Raw genomic sequence first — 24655 nt, forward strand, 5'->3', positions numbered from 1 at the left:
ACTTATCTGCAATACAGAAATAGATTCACAGATGTAGAGAATAGACTTGTTGCTGAGTTTGGGATTAGTAGATGCAAACTATTATATACATGTATATATAAATAAATTTATAATATAAATATTTATATATTTATAAATGTCATAACATATTATATAGCATTAATATTATGTAATATATTATCATAAATATTATATTTATATAAATATATAATATATACTATATTTATATTATTGATATTATATATAAATATATATTTATATATAATATAAATATAAATTATATAAATTATTTATATTATATATTTATATATTATGTGAATATTATATATTATATTATATTATATTTATATATTATCTATTACATATTATGTATTATTTGTTATATAATTATATAATTATAAATAATATATTGTAATATATAAATACAATTATACTATATTTTTATATTTATAAAATGTATAATTATATATATAATTATATTATATATTTTATATATTATATAATAATATAATTTTATATAAAAATTATATATATTTTATATATAGTTACATATATAATTTATGTATATATTATATTTATATATATTTATATATTTATATTTATAATTTATATTTATAATTCACATATTTATATTTAAATAAATTTAATTATATATAATAATCATTATGTTTATAAGTATATAATATATAAATATAAATATATATATAAAATGAATAAATAAATATATTATATTTTTATATTTATATAAGTATAAATATAAATATATAAATATAATATATATTTATATATTTATATTATATATACAATATACATCATTTATATTATATTTACATTCATATTTATGAATATGTATATTCATTTTTATATTTTATGTTATATAAATAATATATAAATGTATATAATTATGTATATTATATATAAATATATATTTATGTATATAATTAAATATAATGTAATGTAATATATAAACATAGCATAATATATAAATATATATATAAATGGGTAAACAACAAAATCCTACTGTAAAGCACAGGGAACTATATTCAATATCCTGTGATAAATCATAATGGAAGAGAGTATGAAAAAGAATGTGTATATAAACATATACACATGCATATAAATAAATAAAATAAATTTGAAAATATTTGATACTAGATATGGAAAAATTCAAAATGCTGCTAATCACTTTTCTGAAGCTAGCCCAATCCTGTGCCATCAATACCTGAGGGAGGTCACATACATATGATAAAACTATGAATTCTTGTGTCTTATTAAAATATAGCCACAAAAGTTCCAACAAAAATATTAATTCTACAACTATTACCACTGCCATTGTTATATTATTTATTGTGCACTTGTTATATGTCAGGACTGTGTTAAGAAGCATCGTCTCATGTAATCCTTGCAGCCTTGTTAGTCCTGCTTTATAGATGACAGAACTAAGGCTTAGAAAAGTTAAATAAATTATTCAAGATTACAAAGCTAACAAGTGGCAGAGTGAGATGTTCCCACTGATTTGTCAAACTCTAAATCTATTAAATAATAATATGTTAAAATAATCATCCTTGACTCCCAAGGATGTGTGTATCCTAGGAATGTATAGGCGGCTTCATATTAGGAAGCACAAATACATCTAAAAAACAAACAGAAACTACCAGAATCTCAGAAAGCAAACCCACCCATTTTTAATAAAAATATTAAACAACAGAAAACAAAAGTATACAAACAAGCAAAATCAGTATTCAGAACTCAGTAAACTAAAACCAATATTGCTTTCTTAACAAAAACTGTTAAAAATTCCAGTCACAGTTAAGTAATAAGTGGAGAAAATTTTTTAACAATTCCTATTAGAGATAGAAACATGACTACAATATCTACCATTTTTAAATTTTCCAATATTTTTGTAACTTCTAGTCAATGTAATAATCCATTAAATAGAGATAATATCTATTACATAGAATGAGACAAAAAACTTTGTTATTTGAAAATAATGAGATAATATACTTAGTAATTCCATACAAATCACTGATATATTAAGAATTAATGACATTTTATGAAATGACAGAAGAGCTGCTAAGTACAGAAAAATCAACAGCTTTCCTCTAAGTTATCAATAAAAATCCAGGACCTATTAAAAAAGGAAAGAATAAGATTCCACAGTAGTCGAAAACACATTAAATTCTTAGAACCAGCATAAGTAGAAATATATGTAAACTTATGATTAAACCACAGAAACTTACAGAAGAAGATAAAAGAAGCATTAAAATTTGTATAAATATATAAATACATATGCATATATTAATATTCCTATGTCCCTTTTTTCCTGGAAGGTGTAGAATGACTGGAAGAGATAGCAATTCCTTCAAATTAGTTTATATGGTTGGTGCAAATTCCAATGAAATTCTCTAAAACTTGTAAAATTATTCTAAGGTTAATCTAGAAGAATAAATAGATGAGAATAGTAAGATATACTTGAAAATGTACATTAGTACAGGCATACTTACCTTACAATTATATTAAAACATAAAGCTACAATAATTAAAATAGGGAATTACTCAAGAATATACTTATGGACTTATTGAGGAAAAAACATCTGTGATTCTGAAGTAAATATTTTTGGGGGTGTGTGTGTGTTTGTGTTTTAACCAACAATATGATGATGAAAATATTTCAAAGACGTGGAAAGTGATCAATTATTCAAGAAATCATCAGGTGAAAACTGGCTACTTTGTTTTCGAAAGTAAGTTAAATATTTGTATTACAGTCATGCGTGAAATAATTTTTCCATTAAACTCAGGACAATTATGAACAATTATGTAACTTAATCTCAGGATGGAGAAAGAATTGTCTAGGTATAAAAGAAATGGGAAAAGTACAGATAGATATCAATATATACAATTTTTATACTTCATGTAACCCTAAGGAAAAGCTAAAAATAAAAAAATGGAAATATATTTACAAGTTAAATAGACAAAGAATTATTATCATTTATGATTAAAGACTTAAAAACCAATGAATAAGATATTCAGTGCTACATTTAAGTATCCAAAAGATTTTAACAAAAATTTACATATGCAAGGCCATAAATCTTCAATAAGCAAATATTGAATAAAGATACTTTCAACCTATCAATAAGGAGAAAAGTTAAAAGAACAATGCAATATTGGGGTCTGTTTTTTGACCTAACAATTAATAAAACTATTCAATTAAATTTGGCCAGATTTGGTTCTGATGAATTGTGTCATTTTCTATAGGTAAAAGTGTAAATTATCAGAAATATCTTGAGAGCAATTTGTCAGACTAATGTCCAGAGTCAAGAACGTATATGCATTTTGATTTACTAATTTCATTTCTATAAATCTACCTTCTAGAAATAAGCAGTATGTTTACAAACTTTGTACATAGAATGTTTATTATGGTGTCATTCTTACAAGAGCAAAAAATTGTTAGCAATTTATGTGTACAAAAGTATGATGGGTTTCACGTAACAAATAAATAAGATCTTTTTGAGGAATATTTTTCTGACAAAAATGTTATCCTAATGTAGTTTTAAATAAAAAGGCATCATGATCTCAATTTTGCATTTTATAAGTATATATATTTTGAAACGTTAGATGGAGGCATGTTAACCTATTAACAGCAGTTATCTCTGGTTGATGAGGGAAGAAAATTTTATTCTTTATTTGTTCTCTATTTTCTAAATTTAATGTAGTGTGTTTTCCATTAGTTTTATAAGCAAAACACAGACGTGAACACAGACAGACAGATATCTAAAAAGAAGCACTGAAAAAATTTTTACTATAAATATTGCCCATGAGCTAATGAATCAAAAATTTAGAAATTTTGTTTTGACATACACTCCAATAAAACAAATGAAGCATCCATTTTGTGTCTTTTCTTCCTGATGCCAAACACAGAATGAAACAGGATAGTAAAGCAATTTACATACTAAACCTTGTGCTATCAATTTATGAGTTCTAGTAAACATCCCACTGCTTATAGTTACTGGAAATTGATGCAGACTTCAAGACTATAGGAAGACTTTAAAAGTGCAGGAAAATTCAAGGTTTCATAAAGAAACCTTGGATCTCACTTGACCTTACCTAAGAAGCACCTTGAAGTTCTTGGGTCAAACCGCACAGCTGTGAATTGTTATATTAGTGGATGTCAATCCAGAAAACTCTTCCTAGAGGAAGTCATGGAGGGAAATGTATAGGAGAAAGGGGAGAGTGTAGAGTGAAACCTTGACAAAACTTTGAATATAACACCAGAATGGGAAAAAAAAAATAAAAATAAAAATGAATTTCTTGATAGCTAGAATTATCTGTTTAAAAGATTATTTTATGAGAAGCAACAAGTCATTTTGAGCTTTGACCAACGTGCCTAGTTCTTGTTTAGTTAGCACTCAATTAACTCAGCTGAGTTCTCAGAAACTGAATTTATTATTTATTGATATCGCTTTAAAAAAAGTCTTAATTTACAAAGAATGAAGAAAAAATTCAAATAAAGACAAAATTACACCCTGAGTATTAGAAAATATGGCACACTTCCATCAACTAGTCTAGTAGAATTTTTTTCACTGTAGTTCACATCTTCCAATAGCTGTTGGATCCAAAATTATAGTGTGCATAGAGGGAAAAATGTAGAAAATCAACAACTTAGGGAGGAAACAAACTTTAGGTTTGTGTTTGCTAGATTTTTCTCATTAATCAAGTAAGTTATTAATGTTTAAGAAGACAATACTGTGACTCTGGCATTCAGAAGTCACAGAGAAATTCAACTGAAGGAAAAACAATGTTGGAACCTCTTTATTTGTCACTCCATCAAAGAGTGTTTCAAAGATTAGGGGGCTGTATACTTTGCCTTTCTCCAAGTTAGCAGGATAATAAAGATTATTTTGTTTAAAATAAAGAACATTTTGCAGATGTTTAAAGACGTGATGCCAAAGACAAATTTTTTCAACTAGAACCCTCAAGAAATGCCACTCTGTGTCTTTCTGAGAGAGATCTAGCATTTTCTCTACATAAACATCTGCTGGGAACATTCTAAAGGGAAGTATTTTAAATAATGACGTTTGTAGCTTCTTGTCTTTAATAAGTTAAAAAGCAAAAGGGAAATGAATTTGTGATGCATTCCCTCCCAAAGCAACTTTTCTTCATTGACATGCATCAAATTGGATTATCAGAAAGTGAAAACATTAACATCATGTTAGGTGGAAATGGTTAAAAGTGTCTATATCCATCATACCTGAGAGACACTCATAAATCACAGGTTTCTAACTCCAGAAGCTCCACCAGTTCATTGTTCTGCTCACTTGTTTGTGGCAATTAAGCTATGTTTATGTTTACATAATAACTGGATTTCTTATTAAATTGAACAAAAACCCCCACAAAAGTGAGAGTCAGGGAATCATAAGTTAGCTATACAACCAGAACAAAGTAAATTCATTTGTGATTAGCATGGAAACTTCATTTTGTTTAAACCAGTGTAGATGTTTGGAGATAATTCTCTGTAGAAAATGCAAGATATATGGCCAGGCTCTTCAAGGTTCTAAGAAAGAGACACACACAGATTGCCTTTGGTAATAGGTATTTATTGCAAGGATACACTAGGATGTAATTTCAGAAGTAATGCTGTCTTGTACTCTGGATTTCACTACTTCAAAGAATTGGGGGTACTGCAGACATCATGAAGTGGGAAATGACTCAATACACAAGTAGTTTAGTATCTTTCAGACTAGAAACTAAGTTCAAATGATCTGTCTCTTCTGCCTTTCCCCAACAGTTTTACTTCTTCAAATAACTAATTTGATTCATAGCTTTGTCACTATCCCCAAAGGAATATCCTTGTCATCAAGAATTCAGACCAAATCAACTCAGGGTACTTATGTACCAGTCTCTAGGTGGAAAGTGTGGCTTTTCTTGACATATGGAGTTCAAGAAATTAATGACTGACTCAATGAAGTACTTGTTTGGGCTCTTCTTAGAAGTTAGCAGTGGCTGTGGTTGATACAGTTCTCCTGCAGTCTTCTTGTAGCATGCTCAATAAATTAGCAATGGAAAAAAGTGCACAAAGCAAGGATTCAGTGCATATGACTTCAAATGGAGCTCATAGATGTCCCCTGAAGCTAAATTCAGAGACCAATTCTATACTAAAAACTGATATTAGTGATTAGTACTTCCAGAATGGTGTAGTGGAAGCTTGTTAGACCCTCTCCCCAGTAAAACAACAATTGAACTGGAGAAAGTGATAAGAAAGCAATTATTTGTAGTTTATGAAGAATACCCTAAGGGCATACACAGATTGAGAAGTATGTTCAAGAAATCTACTAAATTTAGTAATAATAGTGAGAGTCTATGCTGTTGAAGCCTCTACCTGCTACCTTAACCCCTCTTCCCTCCCCAAGCTCAAAACTGGAGAAGGGCTACTGTTGAACCAGTGTCACCAAGCAGATGAATGATCCCTTGAAAGCATTGCCCAAACCACCTACAGAATCATCAATATAGAACTTCACTGGCACAAAAGTCTTAAATACAACTTGTGACCAAACACTGACTCTATAATAAACTATTCTAACTTAAGCATTGCTCCTGTGAATCCAAACATAAAAATTATGTCACAGTTATCCCTGGTAATCTGGAAAATTGTATGCATGTTCAAGGCTGTGCCCTTTCAGGAGAAATCAGATGTGACTAGTCACTGGCTGAACAGATGTTAAACAAACAAACAAACAAACAAATAAACTCCCTGAACTGGTAGACACCTTCAAGCCACACATATAGCCAATGGTAAAAGGTAAAATTGACCTGGCTAAGTGGGTTTAAATATAGCTTTTGATGAATAAGTGGTTTATGCTGATGCAGAGCCAATGCCTAGCTAGCCAGACAACAAGATAAAAATAAGTTTTATAATCTGAGCAGGGATATCTGAAATTTCAAATTGTTGGGGAAATAGATTTGGCAAAATTAGCTCAGCAAGGTCATTAAACAATAAGCAAACAGCTAGGCAAAATGTAATAACAACCTCTGGGATGTGTGGGTGAGGGGAAAGATTATATGGAGTTGCTAAACCATGAAATTTAAATATTCAGTTTTCAACAACTACAAAAAATTGTGGCCTATAAAGAAAAAGGAAAGTGTGAATCATGCAGAAAAAAAGCAAACAATGGAAACTGCTGTTGAAGATGCCCAGTTGTCAAACTTAGCAGACAAACACTTCAAAGCAATAATTATAAATATGTTCAAATACTGTAGGGAACTATGTTTCAATAATTAAAGGAAGGTATAATGATAATATCTTTTATTAAATGGTGTATATCAATATAAGATATAGAAATGATTGGAAATAAACAAATGGAAATTCTGACATTGAAAGTGAAATAACCAAATAAAAAATTTACTAGCAGGGCTCAACAGTAGATATCAGCAGACAGAAATGAAGAAAAGAAAACTGAATATTAATTCAATAGAGATCTTACAATCTGAAAAGTAGAAAAAAAAGGAATGAAAAGAAAAACAAAAACAAAAAGAGCCTCAGAAAAATGTGGGACATCAATAAATGCACTAAAATTCACATAATTGGAGTGTGAGCAGTAAAAGAGAGAAAGGGAAAATATTCAAATAAATATGGCTGAAAACTGCCAAAATTAGACAGAGGCTTTAAACATTCCAAAAGATTGATGAACTCTGAGATAAAAGCAAGAAAATATATTAATACCCAGACACATAATAGTCAAAATGTTAAAAGCCAAAAATAAAAATAAAAATTTGAAAGCAGCAAGACAAATGACACATATACAAGGAAATTACACAAAGGTTAACAATTGACTTTCTATCAGAAACAATGGAGGTCAGAAGCAGTGGGGTGACATATACAAAGTGCTGAAAATGAAAATAATTGTCATATATTCAACAAAAAATCATATCTCTAAAATAATAAAGGTGAAGTAAATAAGCAAAACAAATCCAAGAAAATTGTTTCTAGAACACCTGCTTTACAAGAAATACTGAAGGAAATTCTTCAGACTAAAAACAAGTTTCAGCAGTCAGAAATTCAAATCCACAAGAAGGAAAGCAAAGAGCACTCAAAAGAGAATTATGTAGGCAATTACAGAAGACAGGATAATTGCCTATTTTTTCTCCTTTCTTCTCAATTCATTTAAAAATAAATTATTAAAATAATATATAAACAATTATATTGTTAAGACCATAACATATAGAAATGTAATACGTTTGACAATAAGGGAAGAAAAAGAAGTGGGTGTGAATAAAGCTGCACTGAAGTGAGGAAATGGTACCAAACAGTAACTCAAGTACAAAGACAGGAATAAAGAGAACAACAAAGGGTAATTAAGTCCCTTATTATTATATTGTATGATTGTCAATGTGTTTATTTATGTCTGTTAACACTGCTTTATATATTTAAGTACTCCTGTATTGGGTGCATATTTGTTCAACAGTGTAATATCTTCTTCTTCTATTGATCCCTTTATCATTACATAATGCCATTCTTTGCCTTTTGTTAACAGACATTGCTTAAAGTTTGTTTTGCCTGACATGAATATTTACCCCTGTTTTCTTATCATTTCCATTTTCATGAAATATCTTTTCCCATCCCCTTACTTTCAGTCTGTGTGTATCTTTAGCTCTGAGGTGAGTCTCTTGTAAGTAGCATATAGATGGGTATTATTTTTTTATTCAATCAGTCACCCTATGCCTTTTGACTGGAGCATTTAGTCCATTGACATTTAAAGTTGTTATAGAAAGATATGTACTTATTGCATTTTATTACTTGTTTTCTGATTGTAGTTCTCTGTGTATTTCTTCTTCTTTTTGTTTCTTTCCTTGTGGTTTGATGATTTTCTTTAGCAGTATGCTTGTGTTCCTTTCTTTCTAATTTTTCTTGTATTTATTGTAAGTTTTTGATTTGTAGTTACAATCGGGTTTATATATGTTCACCTATAAATCTATTTTCTTGTTTTAAACTGGTAGTCATTTAAGTTCTAACACATTCTAAAAGATCTACATTTTTACTTTCCTCCCTCACATTTTGTGTTTTGAAGTCATATTTTACCTATTTATGTTTATCCCTTCATTGCTAATTGTTGCCATAGTTGTGTCTACAATTTTTTTGTCATTTAATCTTTGTTGCATTTCTATATACTAGCAATGAACTATCAGAAAGACAGAGAAAAAATCATTTAAAATTGTATAAAAAGAATAAAATACCTAGGAATAAACTTAACCAAGGAGGTGAAAAACCTATACTCCGAAAAGTACAAAAATTGATAAAGGAAATTGTAGTTCCTAGAGCAACCACTAAGGAAATAACACAAAATATAATTAAAAATAATTAAGATATTTAAAATATCACACTAGAAAATACTCAATTAACTGTAAGAGAAGGCAAAAAAGAGGAATAGAGGGAAAAAGACATGAGTTATATAGAAAACAAAACACAAAATGGCAGAAGACATAAAACCATGCTAATAACATTAAAATGAATAGATTAACATTCTAATCAAAAGGCAAAGATTGTCATATTTGAACTATAGGAAACACTTTAGATTCAAACATGCAAACAGTGTAAAACAATCTGCAAACTATAACCACAAAAGAGCTAAATACCAGAAAAGAAAGACAATAAAACAAAACAAAACAAAATTCTTCCTAGAGATAGAGAGGGACTTTTAATAATAATAAAAGAGTAAAACCATCAGAAACGTATAACAAGTATAAACATGTATGCACCTAAAAATGCTTGAAGCAATACTGATAGAATTAAAGAAAAATGTATATGATTCAATTACAATATTTGGAGACTTCAATATCCCCCTTTCAAAATGGGTAGAACAGCTAAATCAGAATCTCAGCAAGGAATCAGAATGTTGAACAACAGTATAAACCAATAAACCTCATAGAAAGCTCTTCAACCTCCATGGAATAAAAGTGATATATAAATTCTTCTCAAGTGCACACTGAACATTTTCCAGGATATACCAAATATTTAGCCGTAAAACAAGCCTCAGTAACTTTTATTAAAAATTGAAATTAGCACCAGAAGTATGTCTTCAGTCCACAATAGAATAAAAGTTGAAATCAATAACAGAAGGATATTTGGGAAATAAACAAATATATGGAAATTAGAGAATGCACTGCTAATTAACCAATGATTTTGAGGAATAAAATCATAAAAGAATTTAGCAAATGCTTTGATATGAATGTAACTGAAAATAACAAACACCAAAATGTATGCAATGCACCTAAAACAGTGTTAAGAGGAAATTTTACAGTTATAAATGCCTCTAATAAAAAAATAGATAACCTAGTCTTCTAACTAAAGAGAATGGAAAAAGAACCAAACTAAGCACATAGCAAATAGAAAAAGAAAATTATAAAGATAAAAGAATAAATATAGCAGAGAATAGAGAAAAACAATGAAGAAAGTCAGTGTGATTGAATATTAACTCTTTCAAAATATCAACATAATTGACAAAACTTTAGCTATACCAACCAAGAGAAAAATGAAGACTTAAATTTTTAATACTGGGCATGACAGTGGGGACCTTACTACCAATCTTGAAGAAAAAAAATGAATAAAAGAAAATGTTATGAGTGTTTGCACGACAGCAAATTAAATGACCTAGGCAAAAATGGGCAAATTCCCAGAAAAATACTAATCACTTAAATTGACTCAAAAATAGAAAATATAAATAAATTTATAATGTGTAAAGATATTGAATTAGTAATAATAATAAAAAAAACCCCTCCTTCCCCACTCCCTCAAAGCTCAGGCCCAAATGACTTCACTGGTGAATTCCACCAAATGTTTAAAGCATTAACACCAGTACTTCATAAACTTTCTCTAAAAACAGAAGAGGGAACACTTCCCAATTAATTCTATAAGGCCCCTATTATTCTGATACAAAAACTAAACAAAGATATCACAAGAAGAGAATTTATAGACCAATGTTTCTTCTAAATATGGATGCAAAATCTTCAACAAAGCAGTAGCAAACTGAATCCAGAAGCATATACACAAACAATTATAATTCAAACAATGTAGTATACCACATTAACAGAATGAAGCTAGAAAAGCTATATGATCATTTCAATAGATGCAGAAGAAGCATTTGGCAAGCTCCAACAGCCTTTTATGATAAGAATTCTCAACAAAATGGGAATGAAATGGAACATCCTCACATTGATAAAGGACATTTAGGGCCAACCTAAGTAGCTTGATGAAATGGTAAAAGACCAAATGCCTTTCTTTCCCTTGAGGTCAGAAACAAAACAAGGATATCCACTCTTACCTTTTGTATTCAGTACTGTGCTGGATTTTCTAGCCAGGGTATCAGGTAAGAAAAAAAATAATAAAACTCACCCAGATTGGAAAGAAAGAGGTGAAACTATTTATACTAGCTGATGACATGACCTTATGTATAGGAAATTATGAGAAATCAACACAAAGACTATTAGAACTGATGAGGTCAGCAAAGTTGTAATACAAATGATTAATGATCAAAAATTAATTGTATTTCCATACAATTGCAATGAGTATTCTGAAAATGAAATTAAGAATTGGCAATTTGTACAAAGTAGGTTTGTTAGGAAAGAACTATCAAGGTCCTCATGAAAGTCATGGCTAAATTTATTGTAACATACACACACCACACACACACACACACACACACACACACACACACACACACACACACACACACAGGCCCCAATAGACCTGGTTTTTCATTATTTTAAATGAGAAAATGAGAAACTCATGTTTACATTGAGTATACTTTTACATGTCTGGAAAAGTTGCATATAATTTTGGAAGTTAAGTATGCAGATCAAACTTCAGGTTAGGGCCTAATTTGGGTTAGGAATTTGAAGACTACATTATATTCCATTCCACAGATGTTTGACAGAATAATCTGTCAAACTGTTGATAGAGTTTTGACAGGTAAAACGCAGCTTGTACCAGTTTAGAAGTCTTAGTGTTTGTAAAAGTTCCAGATTTAATGCCTATGTGGAAATAGAGTGACAGAGCATTCATTCTATAATCATACACGAGAATTTTTCCTGAGAGGGATTGGAATACTGTGGCAGAGACAACATTCTTTTCTTTTCTTTTTTTTTAAGCTCTTTATTGGAATGTAATTGCTTTACACTCTTGTACCAGCTTTTGAGGTACACCAAAGTGAATCAGCTGTATTTATACACATATCCCCATATCCTCTCCCTCCAGTGACTCCTTCCCACCCTCCCTATCCTGGCCCTCTAAGGCATCACCCATCATTGAGTTGATCTTCCTATGTTATCCAGCAACTTCCCACTAGCTATCTATTTTGCAGTTAGTAGTGTAGATGTGTCAATGCTACTCTCTCACTTCGTTCCAGCTTCCCCTTCGCTGCCCCCCAACCCCATGTCCTCAAATCTGTTCTCTACATCTGCATGAGAGAACGTTCTTAAAAAAAGATCAGGTCAAATCCTGCTGCTCCTTGGCTTGCACACGTCCGATGGCTTCTCATCACACTGCAAATAAAAGTGAAACTCCTACTCTAAAGCTGTGTATGATCTGACCCTGCTTCGAATGCATTCTTCCCTTCTTTTCTAAAAGGTTCTATATGTTCAGCCACACTGACCTCTCCCAGTTGCTAGCACTCACTGAGCTCATTCTTTCCTTGCGTTTGTTTTTCCCACCTCTGGGATGGTCCCTGTAAAGACCTTTTCATGGTTCTCTGATGTCATCGAGGACTTTGCTCAGACATGCCTGTCTGTCCCCCATGCTCTATCTGAAATAACCCCCAGTTCTGCTCACCGTGCTGTCTCCTTGACCTGCTTTCCTTCCCTTCAATGCATTTACCACTACCTAAAATTATATTATATACATGTTTATTTATTTATTTTCTCTCGTCTTCACTAGAACGTCATCTCTTTGAGGGCATGGATATTTTCTATTTTATCTACTCCTCATACCTAGAGGAGAGCCTCGTACATAATAGATACTCAATAAATATTTGATTAATGGATTAAATTATAATTCTGTCTAGTCTATCGCCTATGAACAAAGAATTCAAGGGGTTAACTATTCTTTTCTTGATTTGGCAAGCTATAGTTTTAATGAATCACATGAAAAGCTAGGATCAATGAGACACACAATTAGAAAATATCTCTTGGAAATGGATCTTGTATTGACTTTTGGGTTATGAAAGCCCCAAAGAAAAGATTCTGGTAGAAAAATGAGAAATTTCATGAAATGAGTAGTGTTCTCCTTACTGTGAAGTCAAATCCATTTCATTATTGTTTTTATCCCAGAGAAACACAGAAACCAAAATAACTAAAATAATAAATTCTACAAAAAGACCCACAAAAGGTGTTTTATTAGATTACGTATATGTGCAGAAATGTATATTCATTTACATATGTACACAAATACATACACACATATTATATATTATGTATATATTCTGAATGCAATTGAAGACATGGTATTATAGTTCTTAGTTCTGACAGTGAGTCACATACATCTGATCCAAACCTGGACCCTGCCGTTTCCTCACGGAACAAATTACTTAACTTCCATGAGACTGAATTGCTTTCTCTTTAAAGTAGGGATCAAGCCTAATTCACAGGAATGGTGTAAAGACTAAATACGGCAGTAGATGTTCAGTGCCTGGCATAGTGCCTTGGCCATTGGAGGCCTTCGATAAATAATAATTCCTCGTTTTCCTTGCAGAACCTCCTAGGCTTAGTTTCCTCTCTATGTAAACCCTCTTCGGCTTTATGAAACACACAGTCATTAAATCTGAATCTTCCAGAGTCATGTTTCTTTTCATATATTTCTCATATGTACTACAAATTTACCTGAGATGTGATAGATACATGAGTTTGGTAAGTTAGCCCCTCTGAAAAATAAATAAATAAATACATAAATAAAAAGGAAATGGAATAATTTATAGAAATTCTCATACATCTATTTGCAATGGAAATGTTTTATTAGATTTTATAACAAAATTTAAAAACAATATCAGAAGTTTGGTGTTTCTCAGATAAGTAACCGGATAAACATATGTTACAATATATTAAGCTTTGTTCATATGGGAATGCCTTTAGGATGCTGTAGTAATGTAAAACCTGAAGGTGGACAGAGAAGGGCAGAAAGGCTCTGACAGATAGAGCATGAATTGTGGTCTGCTAACCAGGATCCAGATGCTAGCCAGGACAGAACTTTAGTCCATAGTCTATAGAGAAAAAAAAAATCAGGAAATTCCTTAAATTTAATATTTATCCTATCATACTGTTTCATTCTGATTCACTTACTAAAAGTCTCAAATGTGTTTAGCCTAATGCTCTCAATAGTATAGACAAAATTAAAATGATCTGTCATTTTCACCTTCCTGAAACAAGTAGGATGAAAGAATTTTCAACCCTTTCCTGGGTATAAAGCACCTCCACAAAGGAAAGACAAGAGGGTTATTCAGCCAGGGCTTCAATATGCTGGTGCAACTAGAATACAAGTCCTAAAAGTCTCCTGCAGCACCATTAAAACAATGTCATGAACCGAAACATCACCCAAACTTGATCTTCAACAACAATCTTCTTCGAAAGACCTACTGGGCTAAGAAAATGACCTTCCATGAAGAGGCTGACACTTCACAGTTCCATGAAATATATTTCGTGTAATTCCAAGCAGTTTTTGTAAATCATGTGTTTCTCTAATTTCTCTATGAATCTTTACATCTGTGTGTCTATTTTTTTTCTCACTGCCTTAGTCAAAAAAAAAAAAAATTGTGGAGGAAGCATTTAGCAAATTGCTGAAATTCACTTTAGAGGATTGCAAACACAGCAAGTGAGGCACGCCTGTTCTTTGACTGATTTTCAAGTAACTGTCTCTCTAACCCTAAAGGTGAATCCTCTCCCAGGAAGGGAACTGGTCAATTTCCACAGGAATTCTTGCTTAAGAGATCGAGATGCTGAATTCATTGAAGTGTCTGTGAAGGGTGCCTGCTCCCCTTTCCTTAGGATACTACTGAGAGTACCCTGAGTGTGGCTGTATTATGGCCTAAAGAGCAGTATTTCTCTCCATATTAGCTGCTGAGACCTAGAGTCTCCCTATTCTTTGTCCCTCCTGAGGTGTCTATGTTCAGATGTGTTTATTTATTTTGATAATTCTCTGGGGTTTCAGGTCGAGGACGTTTCTCTCTGGGAAGAAATTTTTATATATTTAGTATGTGTCTTTTAGGCCCTTCACAACTGACTCAAAACATTAGAAAACAAGGTACTTAAAAGTTGTGTTCCACACTTTTTACAATCTATATAAGCTGAACACCCAGAAATAACACCAACATTATTATTTCAGTATTGAAATAGGATAAGAACTATTTTAAATTCCTGCTACCCTGAAAACATGTCAATAAATACATATTTAAAAAATGAGTTAGCATTTTGTAAATACAGTGTTAATATTAGCCCACATTCTCTGAAACCGCTTTTCTTACCAGTATGTAGGATGCTTGTACCAGATATTTTTTCATTTATTTACTGAACTACTGAAATTTTCTGGTTTAAAATAAATTATATATAATCAATGCTATTTGTTAAAATAAAACAAACAATTCTACTATAGTGTATTAGAAAGTTATCTTAGAAGCTCTACAATGTATATCTTGCATAGGTTATTTCTAAATTGGAGGATATATTTAAGGATATATTCATTTGATGGGGGAGAGAGGAGAAACAAACAAAAATACTTTCTTTGCTTTTGCTCTTACTTCAAATTGAGAAGCAAAACTGTTGAGAAGAAAAATAGTTTCTTTTAAAAGTTTTTGTATAGAGACCTATAAGCAATGTGATTATCTTTTCAAGTTGACAATCCCTTTGATGGCAGGTCCTGGTCTCAATAAAGAAGCCACCGCAGCTTATACATTAATATTTTTAAAAATTCAGTCTAAAGAAAGAATCAAGGGAATAACTACAATGTGAAAGTTACCAAAAAAACCGTGTTCGAATCTCTCCAAATATATTGATATTCTTTGGACCAATAACAATAAAAAAAAACATTGCATGCTTAGTTCCAGAAATTCTCCATTTCCATTATTGCTGGAAAAGCCATCTAAAAAGCACTTGAAGTTGATGATGTATGTTGTTTACTCTCTTGAAAAAACATCCTCTCCAAATAGGGGGAAAGGTTAGAAATGATTTGTACTGCACTGATCAATTTATCTGAGTTGTCTTTCGGCAGATTGTATTAATGGAACTTCATTTTCTTTTATTCACTTGACGGCCAATTTTTTGTTGTCTCCTAAAAAGATCAATGAATATGTCTCGCCATCTTTTCACAAAACAAGATGATTTTCCCCTTAAACTTTAAAAAAGACTTTATTATTTGGTTGTAATAGATTTTTGCCCCCCTCTTTCTTGCTTTCAACCCCCTGCAGTGAGTTTTTTAATGCCTGCCTATTCTTTTATATTTCTTTGTAGTTTCAACTTCAATACCTTGAATTTCACTTTTTTCCATCATTCTGGGTGCCACAGATATCTTCAGGGACAGCAGTTTCTCCACTCTTTTTGCTGCACTGGGAAGATAGGCTGATGGTATTCACCATTGCACCACATCCTTCCTATTCCTTAAAACTAAAAGCTTGCTGCTTTCAAGGAGGCCAGATGGGAATAGCTGACTCTCTTTCTGTGTAAAGAGGGTAGGGGGACTAGCAGCCCTCATTTGCCATTTCTTGACATTTAGAGTATGTTTCTATGCATGTGGATGTATCTCTCTGGCTGATGGAAACATTCTATTTTATTAGCTTTGTTTTGATTGCAGTGGAAAATATGAAAAGCAAGAAGACCATAAAACTCAATTTATCTACCTGTCTCTTCCCCATAGATGCTGATGCCCGATTCCTTCTACCTCTCCTCTGCCCCCTCATAATTATCCCCACAATCCCATCTTGGTTTATTACATGTCCAGACCATTGCCGTTTGTAAGGGGTAGTCACGCCTGGAGAGAATTGGTACATTCAGCAGAAGATTTTTCTGGATATTGAATAGCAATGGAAGCCATGTGATATATACTAACTTCTCCCAACCCCCTGCACCCTGCCTCCCCCCGCCAAAAAAGGAACAAACAGATGCTGAAAGACTACAGCATTTTGTCAGTACATATATAAAGCACAGGTAGTATGGGTGTCTACATCTTGAACACAGTATTTCATTTCTTTATTCTTACGGACTCAAGAAAAAAAAAATCTTTGAAACATAATCCGGGGAAGAAAAAAGAAACAGTACCGATGCATCCCTGCAGGCACTTCTTTTTACTGTCATTATAGAAAAAAAAGAAAAAAAAAGGAAAATCTTGACTTCCTGAATTAAGGGGCCATTCCGAAATCACTGCATGCTGGAGAGTGAGTCATCACGATTGGCTTAGGAGCTATTATAAATCACCCCTCATCTCCAGGACCCCATAGCATGCTAAGGAGGACCAGTGGATATCTGGACCTGTGGGGTTCTGATAGGGAGGTGGAAGGGCAGAGACTCGTTTTCTTTTATTGGTGATCATAATCGTTACCACTCAAGTGATATCTGCATGATTTTACATTCCTCCCTCTTATTGAACCCACAAATATAATCAGTCCCCACACCTAACGAGTTCGCTTTTCTAAACATCTCATATCCGTCACCTTTTCTATTATTTTTGTCATTATCTTGGTCCAGGCTTGCATCATTTCTCACCTGGATGACTGGGTTAGCCTCCCAACTTGTCTCATTTCCTCCAGCATGGCCCTTAATATGATCTCCCACACTCGGCCAAAAAAAGCTTTCTCAACTATACATCTGATCATCTCACTGTATCCCTCAAACTCCTGGACAGCTCACATTAGTTTCAGACCATTTGCTCACAGCATTGCCGTTTCTCCTCTGGACCCCTCTAGCGTACTCTGCAGCACCACCCCCACCGCCATGTGACCCTGCAGAAATAGTAACTCTTTGCATCTCCTTTATTCGTTCTAATATTTTATTCTTCTCAACTCTCACATGTACTATGCCCTTTCCTCTTTTTGACTGAGCAGTTTCCTACTTATTTTCAAAAGTAAAGCAATAACAAAAATAGAAATGATAAATCTATCAAGCACAAACCACAGTTACAATCTATAATAAAATATTGCTTTCTTAGAAGTCCCACCTAGACTCTTGAGTGCAATGAAATGCTCCTTTTCTATGCTTTCCTACCAGCCTTTGCTAGGTCTTCACAGACAAGACCACAATTCTCTGATTATTGATTTAGTTGATACTGGAAGCTCCCAGTGTGTCTTTAGTTCTGAATTCCTAGTGCAGGGTGTTTGGCAAATAGCAGACACTCAGAAAATATTTTTGAAGATTACATGAGGGATTTGGGCTAAACATCTACTTCTGATAGGCTCTTCTGATTTGCAACCAGAAATTATGGAGTAATAAAAGGGCATTTATTTATGAGAAAAGTTAGACATCATAGAAGCCAAGAGAATGGATTGGCTGGTCCAATGAAGGCGAGAGCCAGTGAGCACTGGGGGAATCAAGTCTCTTCCCTCCAGCTCTTTAAGGTTACATGTGCTCATGTCTCTGCTTCTCTGCCTGTTTCACTCTTTTCTACCTCTGCAGACCAGTTTTCTGACCTGCTCTGGTTTATATCTGCTTAAACCCAGCCCAGCCCTAGCTTTGTAGAACATTCTAATTTGGGCACTTACTAGACACAACTTATAGCATTGTGTCTTCACTCCAAAATTCCAGTTGAGGGGAACTGATTACCCCAAATGGGAACTGTCCACCTTGGCTCAGAAAAGGCTTTATCTGTCAGTAAAAATGGATTCAGGGGCTATTCCTATGGACAGGGGCAGCAGAAACAGGTCAGTTCTTACAGGAGGATTGTTGTGGGTCTATAAGTGTCAATACAATGGATGGCCAATTCTCATGCCCATGTCCCAACTTATATAAGTAACTTCATAGTGCCCTAGACTAGAAAGTTATCTGATCTTTCTGCTTAAAAATGTTCTTTCCCCAAGGCCAATTAGTACTTTATGAAGTGATGGCCCATGAGGTCCTTTCGCAGTTTTGACATTTGGTGATGCTGTGATTCTTCAGAACCACAGAACACAAATTTCTGGAGGCAAAACTGATTGTCAGAAGGAAGAGAAACATATTACATCAGATTCACTGTTAATAATTCAATAAAAATAGTGACAAGAATGCAGACCTAAACAAATCTGTGCTGTTTATGCTGTTAATTAGTAAGACTGGTAAGGACCTAGTTTAGGATGTCTCTCGCTTAAGTACCCTTAAAAAAAAAAAACACTTTTTTTTTCTAAAGCATAATATTGTGAGTTGAATTCTGCCCCTCTCCAAATTTGTATGCTTAAATCCTAACCCCCATTATCTCTGTGACCTTACCTGGAAATAGGATCAATGCAGATGTACTTAATTAACATGAGGTCATATTGGAATAGGATGGCCTAATCCAATATAACTGATGCCCTAATAAAAAGGGAAAATTTGAACACAGACATGCACATAAGGAGAAAGCCATGTGAAGATGAAGACAAAAATCAGGGGATATTTGTACATGCTATGGAACACCAAGGTTTGCCAGAAAACCACCGGAAGCTAGGCAAGAGGCCTGGAACAAGCTCTTCTTCAGAATAAAGAGAGTCTTGCCAACACCTTGATTTTGGATTTCTGACATGCTGATCTGTGAGACAATAAATTTCTATTATTTAAGTCACTCAGTTTGTGGTACTTCAGTAAGGCAGCACTAGCAAACTAATACACACAATAATAATGATAAAATTAGAGTTTGTAAGATTGAAAATCACACACATATTAGATACAATAAGAAATTCCAAGATGACCAGTATCTCTTCCAGATAAAGGGGTATATTTTTAAAATCAGCATATATAAAGAGTTCAGCTGACAAACAGAAGTTCAACGATTAGAAATTTGTTGCTTGTGTAAATCTTTCTTGAACTGTTTTGCTTCTTTCTTCGCTCCTATTAAATTTAACCCAAATTAGGTCCCACAAAGTTACCACTTATGAAAGTCATCTAAATCTATGCCAATGCATTCTTTCCAAACTCAGTTTCCTTATCTATAAATTGAAGATGTAAAGGGAAATATCTCTTAGAGTTTATGAGAGGACTGGTCAGAGAGGGGTAGCAAAGCATGTAAAATGCTTTTAGTCCAGTGCATGGCACAGAGTAAGGGCAGAGTAAAATTTATCTGTTTTTCTCAAAGTCAGAAAATATTTATACCCTCTAGCTTGCATTGTGATACCCATAGCCTGGGATGGTTACCTAGATTTCTTTGTTTGTTAAGCTCCATCTTTCCAAATAAGTTGTATTTCAAGTAGATCTGAAATTGTTCTCCAAGTAGTTTCCAAATTGATTACTTTTGGAAGAAGATCATGGGTTTATATTCTATGTTTCTTCCCCATTCTCCTCAAAGTCTAGCATAATTCTGAGCACAAAGCATATTTTAAACTGCTGTACAAATGTATGATGAGTAGAGACTGATGGGTAGGGTAGAGTTGATTTAAAAAATAACTATCTGGATGGTTTAAGTGTCCCTTTGGAAACTGGCTTAACAGCAATATTCTCTTTTTTTAATTTTTAAAAAACTTATTTATTTATTTTTATTTATTGGCTGCATTGGGTCTTCACTGTTGTGCCTGGGCTTTCTGTGATTGCAGAGACTGGGGGCCACTCTTTGTTGCACTGTGTAAGCGTCTCATTGTGGTGGCTTCTCTTGTTGTGGAGCATGGGTTCTAGGTGCGCTGGCTTCAGTAGTTGCAAAGCATGGGCTCAGTAGTTGTGGCACACAGGCTTAGTTGCTCCGCGGCATGTGGAATCTTCCTGGACCAGGGCTCGAACCCATGTCCCCTGCATTGGCAGGCAGATTCTTAGCCACTGTGCTACCAGGGAAGCCCTATAGCAATATTCTTAATTCTGAAGTTTCCAGGTGCATATAAAAAATGTGAACTTTGTAGTAAGTGAGATTCATAATATATTCTGCCACTGATCTGCTCTGAGGACTGGGGAGTGATTTAGCTTTCCTAAACTAAATCAAGCTTACGTGTAAAACACTAGATCCTTTGTGAAGATGGGAAATATAAGGTGGGAAATGTAAGAAATGTTGTAGAATGCCTGACATTTAACAGGTGCTCAGTAAGGTGATTGCAATTACCCATTTTATGCCTGAACTCCAAGGAAATTAAATAACTAGGGAGAGAGAGAGACCGAGGGAAAAAGGAAGGAAGGGAGGAAGGAAAGAAGAAAGGAAGGAAGGAAAGAAGGAAGGAAGACAGATTTCATGAAATCATCTCCTGTGATTGTGAGGGCTGGATAAGCAAGTCTGAAATTCATAAGACAGGAAGTAAGTAAAATAAGATAATGAATAGGCCAAAAACATGGGCATGGGACAAAGCTGATACCCTCCCTTCCATCCCTGTAGTTTCATTTAATCAAGTTGGCATTAAAAACAGTTATGTGTAGAAAAAGAAAGTTTTTAAAAGAAGAAATTGTTTCTCCTCCTTACCTTTTTTTCATGGTAGTGATCAGCTCAGACTGAAGGAAGTAGTCGCTTAATGCTAGGTCTATACCTGCTTCCAAAGGTCTCATCCTGTGTGTATATCCTCTGATTGCTCTGTCTATATACCTGAGCTTTTCAATCAAGGTAATACATGCATAGTTCAAAAATAAAATTGTATAAAAAATTATCATGCAAAGGAACCGAAGAAGGAGTGGGAGGAAATATAAAAAAATATATAGCAGAGGTATAGAAAGCATCTATGTATAAAGGGTACACAGAATGCTACCTCTAACTTACCCATCAGGTGCTACTCAGTGGTACCACTTAAAGACTTTTCTTCTATTTAAAAAGATCAATGAGTCTCATTCTAAATATTTGTTCTTATTTCTCCTTATGGGTCAATGCAAAATTGTAACTTGGTTATAAATTTCCAAGAAAAAATACAGATTTTGATATTAAATCTAGAAATATGAAGGTTTTTCAAGGGATAAAAGGCACTATAAGTGCAGATAGCAAAGGTTTAAGGCTTAAAAGAGCAAAGGAAATAAAAAGAGGGTTAGTGAAAGAAGGCAAAGGTAGACGTGAATTCCAGATCAATATGGTGATCTCCTCCATCCCAGGTTGTACAAGTGGAAGTCGAGCGACAGTGAAAAGAATGAGCAGGGGGAGGATTTACTGCAGGTGAGATATTTCAGCGGATTTCTGGAAGATGGAAAGCAGATGACACAGGCAGAGGGATAAAGGCTACAGAGAAACCCGAGATTCAGAAATTGTGCAGAAAGTCTGCAGCTGAGCAAGGAACCAATTTTTTTCAGCTGAACCCAGAGAACCTCTAAACTCAGGGTCGAGGGATACCAAATTAGAATTTGGTCTGAAAAAGAGAAATTAAAATCTGACTAGAGCATAGCTGTTCCAGACACTCTGCTCTTCCCTGTTGCCCATGACCCGTACTCCTAAGCCACAGACATTCAGGCATTTACCACCCACAGGGTTTAATCATTAAAAAGTCTATAAACATTAAATGTTGGAGAGGGTGTGGGAAAAGGGAACCCTCCTATACTGTTGGGAGGAATGTAAACTGGTACAGCCACTATGGAGCACAGTATGGAGGTTCCTTAAAAAGCTAAAAATAGAGTACCATATGATCCAGCCCACTCTTGGGCATATATCCAGAGAAAACCATAATTCAAAAAGATACATGCAACCCAAGGTTCACTGTGGCACTGTTTACAATAGCCAGGACATGGAAGCAACCTAAATGTCCATCAACAGATGAATGGATGAAGATGTGCTATGTGTGTGTGTGTGTGTGTGTGTGTGTGTGTGTGTGTGCACGTATTGCGTATGTGTGTATATATACATATACATACACACAATGGAATATTACTCAACTGTAAAAAATGAATGAAATAATGCCATTTGCAGCAACATGGATGGACCTAGAGATTGTCATACTAGGTGAAGTCAGTCAGAGAAGGACAAATACCATATAACATCACTTACATGTGGAGTCTAAAAAAATGGTACAGATGAACTTATTTTCAAAACAGAAATAGAGTTACAGATGTAGAAAACAATCTTATGGTTACCTGGGGAAAATGGTGGGGAGGAATAAATTTGGAGATTGGGATTAACATGGGATTAACATATATACACTACTATATATAAAATAGATAATTAATTAATTAATAAGGACTTACTGTATAGCAGAGGGAACTCTACTCAATACTCTGTAATGACCTATATGGGGAAAGAATCTAAAAAAGAGTGGATATATATATATGTATAACTGATTCACTTTGCTGTACAGCAGAAAGTAATATAACATTGTAAATCCACTATACTCCAATAAAGATTAAAATAAAAAAACCCCGAGAATTTAAATGAACCACCTCAGGAGAACCTGGACTTCTGATGAGAGCCTTATTGGCCCAGATAAGTACTTCCCCTCCCGTTGCTGGGAGAGCCCTCGGGTAAAAGTTGGTTCTCTACTCACCAACCTGGAAAAAGGCAGGTTTTCGTCTATCCCTGTGCATCCAACTGCCAACATGCTTTCCATCCAGGGAAGAAGATGATAGAATAGGGAACTCACAATTGTTTTCTTAAACCATCAACCCAGTCCTTGACTTACAGACATGCCTCGCCCATCAGCTGTGGTGTCAAATGAGCATCTTCAGGTTCATGGCCGCTTCCCTCACATCTGTTTATCCTCAGCGTCCCACACAAGGTCAGGTGAATACAGAAACAGGAACCCATTCCTGTGAAGGCTGAATACCTCTCAGGGTGTGTCCATTCCACCAACAAATCTTTCTACTGTCTTTTAAAATAGTCATTCACTTATTCATTTAAAAAGTATTTATTGATCACTGCCAAGCATCTTTCTACAGGCAGAGATTGAAAGTTATATTTTAATGTAATGCTATTGCTAAAATATGAGGGTGAGTCAAAAATTATCCTCACTCTAGCTGTAGAATTTATATGAATTAACTGTTAGAAAAGACAAATACATCATTTTGGGGCATAATCTCCCTGCTTTTCATTACACTTTGTCCATCTATTCAACAAGCTCTCGTATTCCCTCATTAAAAAATGCCTTAGGCTGAGCTGTGAGCCACAAATGCACTGCTGTCCTCACTTCATCAGAAGTGAATCTTCTTCCTCTAGGGCTGCTTTCAGGGGACCAAACAGGTGAAAGTCCAATGGAGCAAGATCAGGACGATAGGGAGTTAGTCCTCAACTCAAAACAAAGTTATGCAGAGTGTCGACAGTGTGGGCAGAAGTGTGAAGACATGCATTGTCATGCAAGATCACAACATCCTTGGATAGCAGTCCTTTGTGTTTAATCCGAAGTTTAGGCTTCGGCTCTTCAATAAGCATCTCACTGTACTGAGCACTATTTGTTGTTAAACTGTTTTCCTGATAGTGTTCCAATACTGGCCCTTGAGAATCCCAGAAAACTGTAAGCATCAATTTTCCAGCTGATGGTTGACTTTTGAATTTTCTTGGTCAGTGATTGAGGATGTTTCCATTCCATACTCTGCCATTGACTCTCAGGCTCATAGTGATGAATCCATGTCTCTTTACCAGTAATGATTCTCTTTAA

The sequence above is a fragment of the Hippopotamus amphibius genome, chromosome 2 (genome assembly GCF_030028045.1).
Source record: "Hippopotamus amphibius kiboko isolate mHipAmp2 chromosome 2, mHipAmp2.hap2, whole genome shotgun sequence".
NCBI classification, from domain to species: Eukaryota; Metazoa; Chordata; class Mammalia; order Artiodactyla; family Hippopotamidae; genus Hippopotamus; species Hippopotamus amphibius.